At 39.9% G+C, this 13,541-nt stretch overlaps 1 protein-coding gene across 2 annotated transcripts in view; it reads right to left on the reverse strand.

Moving 5' to 3' along the window:
- Window positions 1-13,541, reverse strand: part of LOC138747101 (arf-GAP with GTPase, ANK repeat and PH domain-containing protein 1-like) — a 451,715-nt gene that overhangs the window by 436,886 nt on the left and 1,288 nt on the right. The gene's annotated exons all lie outside the window — the stretch shown is intronic.

The following is a 13,541-nucleotide window of genomic DNA, read 5'->3' on the forward strand; positions in this document are numbered from 1 at the left end:
AACCTTTACCTTCCACTCTTTATTCCTATACAACACTCAAACTGACCATATTGTAAGGGATATCTACCTATGGATTGCACAGATTAATGAAAACTCAGAGTTAAACTTCACCACTATATGCCAATCATGTATGTGATGTCATGTATTTCCTCTGTTTATAAATCTGAATACAGGGAGCACAGTTAGCACAACGCTGTGACAGCACCAGAGACTGGGGTGCAAATCCCATGCTTTCAGTAAGGAGTTTGTACATTCTCCCCGTGTCTGCGTGGGTTTCCTCCCACTGTTTGAAAAATGTACTGGGGATTGTAGGTCAACTGGGTGTAATTGGGCGGCATGGGCTCGTGGGCCGAAAGGGCCTGTTACTGTGCTGTATGTCTAAATGTAAAATTTAGATGAGACCAGATTAACTTTAAGTCTTTGATAAGTATTTTGAATAATCCAATTATTTCAGGTTTGGTGGATAGATTCACATCCAGTATGGTTAAAAATCATAACAATCACTCCTCACCTTTATTACTGATCTGTGCTAAGTTAGTTAATCTAAGCAGGTGGCAGTTTGAGTGAGGCATTAAAGTTGGCGTCCTTGGGCAAGCAGAGGGTGAGAGGTGTTGAGGGAAGGGTTCAGAATCAAAATTTATTGTCATGAATATGTCACAAAGTTTATTGTTTTGTGGCATCATTACAGGTGCAAATATTGCTATAAATTACATTTTAAAATAAATAAATTAGCACAAAATAAGAGAAAGTGAGGTGGTGTCTGTGGTTCACTGTGCAATCAGGAATCTGATGGCAGAGGGGAAGAAGCTGTTTTTGTACTGTTGGATGCTTGTCTTCAAGCTCCTGCACCTAAGGGTAGCAGAGTGAAGAGGGCCTGGCCTGGGTGGTGGGGGTCCTTGAGGATAGAGGCTGCTTTCTTAAGACACCGCCTCGATGGAGTGAAGACTATGGCCTGTGACGGTGCAGGCAGAGTTCACAACCCTCTGTAGTCTTTTCCTGTCCTGCGCATTGGGATCTCTGAACCAGAGAGTGATGCAACCAGCCAGAATGCATCAGTACAAATTTGCAAGTCTTCGGTGACATACCAAATCTCCTCACACACCTCACGAAGTCTAGTCGCTGATGAGCTGTCTTCGTGATTGCATCGATGTGGAGGCTCCAGGATAGATCTTCAGAGATGTTGACACCCAGGAATTTGAAGCTCCTTACCCTCTCCACTGCTGATCCCTCGATGAGGACTTGGTCATGTTCTCCCGGTTTCCCCTCCTGAAGTCCACAATCAGTGCCTTAGTTTTGCTAATGTGTGCAAGGTTGTTGTGCTTTGTTTTACTTCTGCTATCCATTTGCTTCAATGGGGTTGAGTATTGGAAAGAAAGGCATGTGCAACACCTTTCACATCACACTTAGCCCGCAATGTTGCAATATAGGGAATGCAGCATCCAATTTATACACAGCAACATGCTGTTGGTTGAAGAATAAACATTGGCATTGTCATGGGAGATGGCTCTTCTTTTCAAAGTGATATTATTGGGGACTTCTGCATCCACTTGAGACAGCAATTGGAGCTTTGGTTGAACATTTCATTTGAAGAGGCCACCTATGACAGAGCAGCATTCCCACACATGGCTCAGAAGAGTTAACCTAGATTTTTCTGCTCCAATCTTTAGGAATGGGAGCTGAACCAACATTTTTAACCCTGGGGCAAGTGTGCTGTCCATTAAAGCACAATGATATGATGGAAAAAGGATTTATTCTCTACACTATTTGTGTTTAAGTTGCAAGCAGCCTTCTGATGTTCAATGCCTATACTTCCACTTCGAATGTAGTCCTTTGGATGTGATATTAGTCAAAGGGAGCATAGTTAAGAGGAGAGAATTCAGAAGTGGAAAAAAGGGACAAGTTTTCACCCCTTCCCCTTCCATGAATATTTAGAATTGATATTTTCCTCTCTCAAACACAGTAATTAGGCAGCATTAGTGCCTGACAGTTCTGAACCTTAAAAATAATCCACCAAATTTTAGATTTATTGTCAGAGTACATGCATGACATCACGTACAACCCTGAGATTCCTTTAACCTGTGGGCAGTAGAATTGCCACTTATTGGTAGTGCAAAAAAATCTGTACACAGCGTAAAACATGTAAACAGATAAAGAAGTGTAAACAAACTGACTGTTCAATACAGAGTCCCTGATTGAGTTTGTCGTTAAGGAGTCTGATGGTGGAGGGGGAGCAACTGTTCCTGAACCTGGTGGGCAAGTCTTGTGGAACCTACACCTCTTTTCTGATGGCAGCAGCGAGAACAGAGCGTGTGTTGGGTGGTGTGGGTATTGATGATTGTTGCTGCTCTCCGACAGCAGCGTTCTCTGTAGATGTACTCGATGGTGGGGAGGGTTTTGCCTGTGATGTCCTGGGCTGTGTCCACCACCTTTTGCAGCGTTTTGTACTCAGGGGTATTGGTGTCACTGCACCAGACCGTGGTGCAGCCGGTCAGCACATTTTCTACCACACCTCTGTAGAAATTTGCCGGGGTTTCCAATGTTGTACCAAACCTCTGCAAACTCCTGAGGAATAGAGGCGCTGACGTGCTTTCTTCATGATGGCATTTGATCGTCCAAGATAGTGACTTCCAAGAATTAAATTTGCTCACCCTCTCCACCTCTATCCCCCAGTGATCATTGATCTTCAACAAGAAGCTACAAATTGCCCAGAAACACATAATGGATAAAGCTACCCTAGTTTCAACTGATGCCAATTTGAGACAAGAATACATGACACTGATTAAATATTTACAGGCTTTCCCAAAGATCACATGATTCAAATCTTGTAACATGAACTGTCAAATGCTTCTGAATTTTTCGTGGATAAAACAAGAAATAAATAATAATATTCCATTTTGGGGAGAAAATATTTTTCAAATCGCCTTTCTGTTTAAAACCATCCTTCAAAATAAAAATGCCAATGAACCACAAAACCACCCAGTTTGAAATTCAACCTTCTATTCTGTTTCCTGTACCCGGCCCAACAGCCACATCCGCAGTCTGCCACATTCATAACAATTCAGTATCTTAAACTGTCTCTCTAGTTCTGTGCATTTACAGAAATCATCATTTTGCTGGGTTGTACATAAAAAAAACGCCAGTGTGCACTTCGTGGCAGTGTGTGAAATCCACACCCACATGATATTTGCACTCACCAGACATCATCTCTGCACCCAGATGTGTGGTGTGGGGAGGGGTAGGGAGGGGAGGGGAACAGTCTCTCACTCCAAATGAACCCTGTAAGCACATCTAGGATTGCCACGCGTACCTGTAACATGCATCTGCTTCAAATGCCCCCTGAAATAAAATCTAATTGAAGTTTCTGTGTGCTTGAGGCTTTCGATGCCACGAAACATAACAATTCATCGACTCACTGAGGCCCCATTCCTCACTCTCAAAAGCACTAAAACATAGAAACTGCCATTCTTGATGGTAATTTTTAAATATGTTGCACAGTTGTCTGCAGTGTTTTTATTATGGTAAATTTTACAGGGCCCAGAACCTCATACAAGTACATAGTGAGAGCCTCATATTTGGACCAAATAAACCAACATATTAATTTGCCAATAGGACAACTTGCTTGGTGATGAAAGTATTGACTTCTTGCTGAGGTTCAGGGGCATGGATTGCAGCCACCTTCCAATTGCCATGCCCAGGTTATTGCTCATCACTTGTTGGATAAAGAAGCCTTGCTTAAAGTATATTAGTTTGGCTACAGCTCAAAAACTGTACACTGTCTGGTCACCACATTACAGGAAGGATATGATGGCATTGAGAAGGTGCAGAGGAAATGCATGAAGATATTATCAGAGCTGAAGAAGTTTAACTACAAGGTGTCTGTATGTCCATATTAAAAATTAAAAACAGAACACTACAGCAACCCTTTGGCCCTCGATGTTGTGCTGACCTATATATTCCTACCATAAAAGAAAATACCAAACCCTTTTTGCCCGTAACCCCCTATTTTTCTTCCAACCATGTGCCTCTCTTAAATGCTTCTAATGTTCCAGCCTCCACCACCACCCCTGGAAAGGTATTCCAGGCACCCCCAACTCTCTGTGTAAAAAAAAATCTTACCCCTGATGTTTTCCCAAAACTTTCCTCCCATCACTTTGTATGGGTGTTCGATTCCAGCTGTTTTATCATTCTTTCATCAATTTGGTCAATTTTCTGGATATTAATGAAATATCCAAAAAAGTGAGTTGTTTGTCTTCAACTCCTCTAGCTCTCTAGATTTTGCCATTCCTTTTAAAATTGTTACAAATCAATTTAATTATTTAGGTATTACTGAGAATTTCAACTATTTGTTTAAGGAGAACACTCTTACTTTAATGAACCATGTTAAGAAATCTTTTGTTCAGTGGTCTCCTCTTTCAATCTCCCTAAATGGCCGTATTAATGTTATTAAGATGAATATTCTGCTTAAATTCCTATATATTTTTCAAGCTGTACCTGTTTTTGTTCCCAAAATCTTTTTTGATTTGCTCAATTATATTATCTCTTCCATGTCTGGAGAAATAAATGCCATCGTCTTAATAAAACTTTCTTTGAAAATCCTGAAGAGTGAGGGGGAATTGGCGTTACCTCATCTTAGATTGTATTATTGGGCAGTTAATATTAGATATATTAATTTTTGGATTCATCATGATTCAGGATGTTGCAAGTTGGATTCATTTGGAATTTGATTCTACCAAGAAGTATTCCCTCATTTCAATGATTGGAGCTCCATTACCATTTTCTGCTTCTAAATTAACTGTTAATTTTGTTGTTAAACATATGTTGAGGATTTGGTTTCAATTTAGAAAACATTTTGGATGCCATAGATTTTTATTAATCAGTCTTCTTTTAGCTAATTCCTTTTTTAAAAAAAAACCTTTGGTACAAGATTTTGTTTTTTGTCAATGGTCAGAGTTTAGTATCCAAACTTTCCAAGGTCTCTTTACTGACCAAAATTTGGCCTCTTTTGAACAATTATCTTCTAAATTCAAAATAACTAAACATTTTTTAAGATATTTACAGATGAGGAGTTTTTTAAATTCCTTTTTATTAAAACTCCTTCAAGATTTGGAATTTAAGGTTATAGAGAAGATTTATCATCTTAAACCGAATACTAAAAAGTTGTTATCAGTTCTATATGAATTATTATTGATGTCTAGTGGTAATTCCCTGGACAAGACTAAAAAACAATGGGAGCAAGATTTTCAACAAGAATTTTTTGATGCTACATGGGATTCTACCTTGAAACTGGTCAATTCATTTTCTCTTTGTGCCCGACACTCATTATTACAATTTAAAGTAGTTCATCGAGCTTTTCCAAAGTTCAATTGGCTAAATTTTATTCTAACTTCTCGCCAAAATGTGATAGATGTAAGACTGAAGAAAATATATTATTTCATAGTTTTGGTCATGTTCCTCATTTTCCAATTATTGGGAAAGTATCTTCTGTACCTTGCCTTTAGTTCTTAATGTTAATTTGGCTCCTAATCCTTTTCCTGCCCTATTTGGAGTAAGTAAGTCATCTGATTTAAATTTGTCTGGGCTACAATCCCATGTAGTTGCCTTTGCTCTTCTTATTGCCAGAAGGGCTATACTGATGGGATGGAAGGATGGTGTCCCTCCTACACAGGTTATCTGATGTGATGGCATGCTTGACTCTCGAAAAAAATAGATGCTCTACCAATGTAATGAACTTAAATTTTCTAAATTTATGGGGTCCTTAATTATTTTCAGAATTTATAAGATTATTGGATTCCATTTTATGGATTGGTTGTCCTTTCTTTCATGTTTAATCATAACTTCACAAGGGAAGGGTTAGATTATTAGAATAATTTTTGGTTTTCTATACATTTTTGTCTCTTTCATAGGTGATTTACAGCCATTTGTAACTATACATTTACTTTGTTGGATATATTCTTATTATTACCTATGTATGAGCATATATATAAAACTCAATAAAAATATTGGAAAGAGGTGTGTCTTGATGTTTGCTATTCCTGCCCTGGGGTAAAAGGTGCTGGCTGTCCACCTTATCTATGCTTATCAGAATCTTGTAGACTTCTATTAAGTCTCCTGCTCATCTGTACACCAGCTGCATGCTTTGGAGAAAATGAGGCCAAGGAGAAATTTAATGGATGCGTAAAGAGCCCTGGATATGGTGAATAGAGAATGTGACAGAGTATACAGATATGTTTTTGGGAGATAAATTGGGAAAGTTTGTAGAGTAGGTTACATACAAACACTTTAAAACAAATCTTATTTGAAATACTGGAGCTCTGCTAATGCTAGACATATTGGCTCCACAGCTTTTGCAAGAGCTTTGGAGAGTGCCCAAGAGACTTCACTAATGGAATATTGTATGCAAAAAGGCAACAGATGAAAGAGCTTGTCAGAGCCGCCTTCTGTCTGGAGTAGAGCTTGCTGTTCTATGGTTTTGCAAGCAGAGAGAGTCAAACAGACTTTCTTTCTGTAAGAGAGAGAGAGAGAGACAGAGATCATTCTACAGTGTTACAGCCAGCAGAGGCAGCTGGGACTAGAACAGGACAAGCTGGCAAGCCCCATTTGGAAGATGGCCTGGTTAAAGCCCTTGTGGTTCATGAAAGAGGAGAGGACTGGCTGTCTAATCTTTCACTTGGAATAGAGAAACAAAAAAGAATTCAGAGATGACCTGAAAGAAAGAGGTTATCATCTGGAGAACCTTGAAGGGGCAAGTTTCATCAGCAAGACACTGGAGTGGCTGATTAAAATGGAATCAGCTGTGGATATCCTGGAACAACAAATCTCTCTCTGAAAACCAACAAGAACCTTCCTGAGTGGTAACCATTTACCTTTCAAGCACCAAAGCCTGGTGAACTTTAGAAATGTTAAATTCCATGCACAGTATAAGAATTGCCTGCAACAAGTGAACTTGGAGGAATGAGATTGGACTGTGAACCAAAGAACTTTTCTGAACTTACACACACATTACATACACGTGCGCTTAGAATTAGAATTAAGTTAGGTTAGTTAAGTTAAAGTGTGATTCTGTTTTCATGTTTAAAGATAATTAAAAGCAACTTTTGTTTAAGTAACCATTTGTCTTGGTGAATATTATTGCTACTGGGTTTTGGGGTCCTCTGTGCTCTTAACAAGAAAAGAATAATTTCATTTGACAGAAAGGTCAATAACTAGAGAGGAGTGAAACACAAAAGTCTGCAACAAAAGTCTGCAGACGCTGTGATTGTAGTAAAAACACAGAAATGCTAGAGGAACTCGGTTGGTCTCACAGCATCCATAGGAGGTAAAGATATATTACTGACGTTTCGAGCCTGAGCCAGGCCTGGATTAACCATTAAACACATGCTTAGGGCACCAAGGGAAGGGAGCACCACAGAGTTTTTTTTCCCCCCAAGTGTTGGATTTACCATGGTGCAGCTGAACTAGGGCTCCACAAAAAAGGAGCCCCCACAACAAAAAAACTCAGCATGGAAGTTTGGATTGTGAATGATCAGACTAGAGCAATGGTTTTCCACCTTTTTCTTTCCATTCACATTCCACCTTAAGTAATCCCTATGCTCTAGGTGCTTTGTGATTAGCAAGGGATTGCTTAAGATGGGATATGAGTGGGAAGGGAAGGTTGAGAATCACTGCTCTAGATGCAATTGTGACTGAAATATTTTGCTTGAGAAAAATTGTCATTGGTCTATTTCCTTTGGAGTTATGAAACCGTCCACATAACGAGTCAATTAGGGATGATTAAAACAGTGGTTTTCAACCTTTTTCTTTCCACTCATGTACCACATGAAGCAATCCCTTTCTTATCACAGAGCACTTATGGCACATAGGGATTACTTCAGGTGCTAAGTGAGTGGAAAGAAAAAGTTTGAAACCACTGGACTAGAGATGTACAATGGAGTTTATTGATCCAGTCACAAGATAAAGGAACAAAAGTAGCCCATTCAGCCCACTGAGTCTGGTCTGCAAATCCATCCCGAGCTAAATTGTTCTCACATCTAATTCCAAGTTCCGGCTTTTTCCCCATATCCCTTGATACCCTGACTAATTAGATACCTATCAATCTCCCTCTTAAACTCCCCCAACAATTTGGCCTCCACAACTGGATCCGTGACCCTCGGGCTAAAGAGATTTCTCCTCATCTGTTTAAAATAAGTAACTTCTCATTCTAAGACTGTGCCCTCTTGTCCTGGATTCACCCACCAATGGAAACATCTTATTCACATCTACTCTGTCCAATCCTTTCAGCATTCAAAATGTTTCCATGGGAACCCTCTCATTCTTCTACACTCCAATGAGTAGAGTCCAAGAGTTGCTAAACATTCCTCATATGTTAGCCCCTACATTCCAGGAATCATCCAGGTAAATCTTCTCCGTATTCTCTCCAAGATCATTACATTCCTTCTAAGATAAAGGGCCAAAACTGCACACAGTTCTCCAAACGAGATCTCACCCTTGCCCCATAGAGCCTCATCAACACCTCTTTACTCTTGTACACTATTCCCCTTGAAATGAATGTCAACATAGCTCTCGGTTTCTTTACTGCCAATCCAACCTGGTGGATGACCTTTAGGTTATCCTGTATGAGGACACCCAAGTCCCTTTGCACTTCTGAATTTTCTCCCCATCCAAATAATAATCTGCCTGTTTATTTCCTCTTCCAAAATGTCCAACCGTACATTTCTCAACATTGAATCTCATCTGCCATTTCTTTGCCCTCTCTCCTAAACTGTCCAAGTCTCTCTGCAACCTTTTGGTTTCTTCAACACTTCCTACTCCACCACCTATCTTGGTGTCATCTTCAAACTTCACCACAAAACCATTCAATCCATAATCTACATCATTGTAAGATGAAGCGGCCCCAACACAGACCCCTGTGGAACACCAACCAGAACAGGATCCCTTTATTCCCACCCTTTGCTTTCTGCCCATCAGCCAATGCTCTACCCAATCTAATATCTTTCCTGTAATTCCACAGGATCTCATCTTATTAAACAGCCTCTTATGCAGCACCTTATCAAAGGTCTTTTGAAAATCCAAATACACAACATTCACAGCCTCTCCTTCGTCCATCCTACTTGAGGTTACCTCAAAAAATTCCATTAGGTTGGTCAGGCAGAATCTTCCCTTCATTGTTGGCTTTTTTGTTTCCATTCACATATCACCTGAAGCAATCCCTCACTAATCACAGAGATTGATTAAAGAGGAATTGCAGTTTCAAAACCTACCCAAGGACTTTGGAGTCAGGATAAAATGATTTCCATTACACAAGAACAAAGAAATATCAAAAAGCAATAACTTCCATCTTCAATATCCCATTTCACTGGAGTGTTACAAACAACATTCAATGAAGATGATCAAGAGGAGGGGTACAGAGATCTGACTGATACAGAATTAGAGAGGGGAATTAAGAGAGGAAATTATTATTTTTTAAATTATGTTAATTTGCCACCTTATTGTTTAACCAGAACATTGTTTTTTTTAAATATAGTTTTTTAAAAAAAATTTTCACACTGTGAACCATATCAACCAAAAGATATACAAAATTTTCTCATTAAATATACTGTGGCATTTTCTCTTTTTTTCCCCCTACCCTCCCTCCCCCCTCCAAAATCAATAAATATTCAACATATACAATAAAACCATAAAACAATATCTTCACAAAATGAAAAATAAACAAGAAAAATGCATCATCTGTTTTTACACACTGAATCAAATTGTTTTGTCTTCTTATCATTTTAGGGGGTGTGGGTCCGAGGCAAGCTCTCTCTGTTATGTTCCATGTATGGTTCCCAAATTTGTTCAAATAATGTGACTTTATTTTTTTAATTATATATTATTTTTTCCAATGAAATACATTTATTCATTTCCATGTACCATTGCTGTATTCTCAGGCTCTCTTCCATTTTCCAAGTTAACATTACACACATTTTTGCTACTGCTAAGGCTATCATAATGAATCTTTTTTGCACTTTATCCAGTTTGAGGCCTAATTCATTACTTCTTATGTTACTTAAAAGAAAGATCTCTGGATTTTTTGGTATGTTATTTTTTGTGATTTTATTTAATATCTAATTTAGATCTTCCCAAAACGTATTCACTTTCGTACATGCCCAAATTGTATGTATTGTTGTTCCCATTTCCTTCTTACAGCGAAAACATCTATCTGATAATGTTGGATCACATTCTTTTAATTTTTGAGGAGTGATAACCAATTATACTGTATCATGCGTAACCTTGTATTTATTGTTAACTAATATGGCTCCTCTAGCTTTTGAATTATATGATGCTGCCGCTGCGTGCCCTACCCAGTCTCTCTTTAATTCTTTAATTTCCACTTCAGTTAGATGTGTTTCCTGCACAAATGCTATATCTATTTTTTTCTTTTTTCAGTAAATTTAGTAGCCTCTTCCTTTCAATTTGGTTATGTATTCCTTTAATGTTTATAGTCATATAGTTCAACGTGGCCATCTTATATCTTGTTTACACCTCTTTTCCGCTTCCTCACCACCTCCATCCCCCTTTTTCCCATTTTCATCTCTCAGTTTTCCCTTTTTAAACTCAATGTATGCCAACACATTTAAAACATAAAATACTCCAACAATTCCCACACCCAATATTCTTTGTCTTTTCTTTTTCTTTGGCTTGGCTTCGCGGACGAAGATTTATGGAGGGGGTAAAAAGTCCACGTCAGCTGCAGGCTCGTTTGTGGCTGACAAGTCCGATGCGGGACAGGCAGACACGATTGCAGCGGTTGCAGGGGAAAATTGGTTGGTTGGGGTTGGGTGTTGGGTTTTTCCTCCTTTGCCTTTTGTCAGTGAGGTGGGCTCTGCGGTCTTCTTCAAAGGAGGTTGCTGCCCGCCAAACTGTGAGGCGCCAAGATGCACGGTTTGAGGCGTTATCAGCCCACTGGCGGTGGTCAATGTGGCAGGCACCAAGAGATTTCTTTAGGCAGTCTTTGTACCTTTTCTTTGGTGCACCTCTGTCACGGTGGCCAGTGGAGAGCTCACCATATAACACGATCTTGGGAAGGCGATGGTCCTCCATTCTGGAGACGTGACCCATCCAGCGCAGCTGGATCTTCAGCAGCGTGGACTCGATGCTGTCGACCTCTGCCATCTCGAGTACTTCGACGTTAGGGATGTAAGCGCTCCAATGGATGTTGAGGATGGAGCGGAGACAACGCTGGTGGAAGCGTTCTAGGAGCCGTAGGTGGTGCCGGTAGAGGATCCATGATTCGGAGCCGAATAGGAGTGTGGGTATGACAACGGCTCTGTATGCGCTTATCCCAAATGCCCTTCCCCCTCTCTGAGTTGCCCCTTATCCCTTGCCAGGCAACCACAACTTCCCTTTCCATTTGGGTTGCGATCTTGCTCGCAAGTGTCAACTGATTTCGCAGTGATGGTTATTCTCTCCCCCACAAATCCCCCGAAAACATTTTTTTTTTTTTTTTTTTTTTTACACATATAACAAAGCTCTCCTTTTTTTCCCCCTTACTTCCTTCCTTCCCCTCTCTTTTCCCTCTTTAGCTCTTTACATATACATTGTTTTTATATCTTTATATATACTTTATCACCTTTCTTCATTCTTATTACATCTCTTCATCTCTCCTTCTATCCTGCAAAAGCTCTGCGATTCTTGTGCTTCCTCCGGATCCAAGAACAGTCTGTTTTGCTCCCCAGGTATAAATATTTTAAGCACGGTTGGATGTCTTAACATGAATTTATAACCTTTTTTCCATAGAATTGATTTTGCTGTATTAAACTCTTTCCTCTTTTTTAAGAGTTCAAAACTTATGTCTGGGTAAAAAAAAATATTTTTTGACCCTTGTATTCCAATGGTTTATTAACTTCTCTAACTTTATTCCTTGCCCACTCCAATATATATTCTCTTGTCGTATATCTCAAAAATTTTACTAAGATGGATCTTGGTTTTTGATGTCACTGCGGTTTCTGAGCGAATGCTCTGTGTGCCCTTTTTATTTCCATTTCCTCCTGAATTTCTGTTGTTCCCAGGACCTTCGGGATCCATTCTTTTATAAATTCCTTCATGTCTTGCCGCCTTCACCTTCCTTCAGGCCCACTATTTTTATGTGGTTTTGCCTACTATAATTTTCCAACATATCAATTTTCTGAGATAACAACTCTTGTGTCTCTTTAATTTTTTTGTCACTTTCTTCCAATTTTTCTCTTAAGTCATTTACTTCCATTTCTACAGCCGTTTTTCATTCTTCCACATTTTCTACTCTTTTCCCTATTTCTGTCATTACCTGTTCTAAACTTTGCATTTTATCTTCTATTCTTTTCATTTTCCTTTTAATTGCACTAAATTCTAATGACAACCATTCTTTTAATGCTCTCATTTGTTCTTCAAAAAAGGCTTTATCTATATTCTCTCCATCTGTTTTACCTTCTATTTCTCTGTGAAGATCTTGGTCTTCTTCTTCTCTTTGTATCTGTGTCTTTTCTGATTCTCCTGATGAGTTGTTTGTATCACTTTTTCGGGCCTCTTCTTGCTGGGCCTCTTATTGTTGATCCTCCCCTCCTGGGCTGCTCATCTGCCAGGCCTCCTGCTGCTGCTCCTCTTGCCGTTCACACCGTCGACTTTCTTCCTCTCCTGGTTCCTCATTCCCTCTCCTGCCGCCTTCCTCATCTTCCAACTGAGAGCCCTGGTGTCGGGCGTCCCTCAGCTGGTCGCGCCGTGGTTGCCCACTCCTCGGCTGAGCCCCCCTCCTGTCGGTGTTTCCTTTTACCTTTGATTGCGCACTGCACACTTTTGTTTGGCTCAGAGAGCCATTTTTGCAGTCCACTGGTCGGGGGGTCGCGACTCCACGGGGCTGGCACCAACCTCGGAGATCGGGCGCTCTTCGCCACCACGGCTCCCTGTTCCTTCATGCAGGTAAGGCCTTCTTCTTTCTTTTCCGGTGACTTTTCTTTTTTCCTTGTTTTTACTTTTTCCTTCTTGGGTGCCATCTTCTTTCTCTTCTCTGCAACTTTATCTTCTATTTCTTATACTTTACATTTGTTAAGCTTTGTCTTTTCTTGACTTTTTTTCTGGAGAGGGCTGGTTTTACCCGACCGGCCACGTGACTCCTCCAACCAGAATCTTGTTGAGGAACCATTTTTCGTCACAACTGGCGACATTAAAGTGACCTCAGAATTTATGAAAGACATTACTGAAGAAAGCACGCTGCCAAATTCAAAAGTTACTTTGATGGGACACCCCATTTCATGGAGTTTCTGTTCAGAAAAGGGAGAAGACTTTGAGAATTCACCTCTCACACCCTGTGTCCATCAACTCACGCCAAGCCCTTCTCCTTCCAAAATACCCAGAGTTGTCACTGAAAACTTATGTTTGCTTTGATCAATTTTCTTTCTCCGTTACTTTTGTCTATTCCTGTGTTTGGGTTTATTGTCTGTTCCGTGCATTTTAAATATGAAATTAAGCCTTTCCTCCCTCGAACTTGGCACAAGAAACCTCACACAAGTGCAGTCAGTGACCTCCAAATTACA

Source organism: Narcine bancroftii, chromosome 12 (genome assembly GCF_036971445.1).
Source record: "Narcine bancroftii isolate sNarBan1 chromosome 12, sNarBan1.hap1, whole genome shotgun sequence".
Classification (NCBI taxonomy): Eukaryota; Metazoa; Chordata; class Chondrichthyes; order Torpediniformes; family Narcinidae; genus Narcine; species Narcine bancroftii.